This window comes from Sinocyclocheilus anshuiensis, unplaced genomic scaffold (assembly GCF_001515605.1).
Source record: "Sinocyclocheilus anshuiensis isolate Anshui unplaced genomic scaffold, SAMN03320099.WGS_v1.1 scaffold199, whole genome shotgun sequence".
NCBI classification, from domain to species: Eukaryota; Metazoa; Chordata; class Actinopteri; order Cypriniformes; family Cyprinidae; genus Sinocyclocheilus; species Sinocyclocheilus anshuiensis.
The window spans coordinates 1,012,386-1,013,101 of record NW_015552582.1 but is presented as its reverse complement, the minus strand read 5'-3'; the positions used below and the strand labels follow the sequence as shown (position 1 = coordinate 1,013,101).

Below are 716 nucleotides of genomic sequence, written 5' to 3'. Positions count from 1 at the left end.
GGGTCTTAAATATTTTGGTCTCATTACCGCTAAAATATCTTCAGTTTGACGGACCTAATGACTTTACAATCATTGGACAGACTAAGATTTTTTCTTTCCCGCGGTAAGTTACTGTGTCATCAGAGAGAATTGCAGTAAGTTAGCAGAATACAGAATACAAGCTCGCGCTGTAACACCATGACAAGTGAGCTATTTTGCTCAGTATTCTCACGACGCAAAAAAAAAACATTCAAAACACCTACAGTGTGCACGCATTACGTGAAGTCTAGTGCGCGTGCGCATTTAGAGTGCGCTTTGCCTGATCACTGCATGATTCAGTCTATTAAAGTACATTCAGAATGATAACAAATTCAAGACATGGGGGCAGAAAATGTGTATATTTATACCACTTCATATAGTTAATCAAGTTCACACGGAAGAGTGCCTTTTTTTCTCCAAAAATGACCATATACAAATGTGATATTGATTTTTTACAACAGTTCAATAAACTAGAAGTTTTATTAAGAGACTTACGTTTTAGACACCATATTGCCTGTTTTTGCACCATTTCGACGACAAAAATAATTTCAAACAAAGCCACAGCGCATTTTTGCATCTCTGAGCAACATGACAGCGTTTTGTTCCTGAATGAATCAACTGTTTAAATGATTCGGTTCAGTCGCAATGACTCACTTAACAGTGACTTACTGCCACCTACTGGCGCTTTTAATTTCACA

General features: G+C 37.4%; 1 protein-coding gene across 2 annotated transcripts in view; it reads left to right on the top strand.

Moving 5' to 3' along the window:
• The window catches only part of LOC107665349 (katanin p60 ATPase-containing subunit A1-like), a 12,843-nt gene that overhangs the window by 5,895 nt on the left and 6,232 nt on the right, over positions 1-716 (top strand). The gene's annotated exons all lie outside the window — the stretch shown is intronic.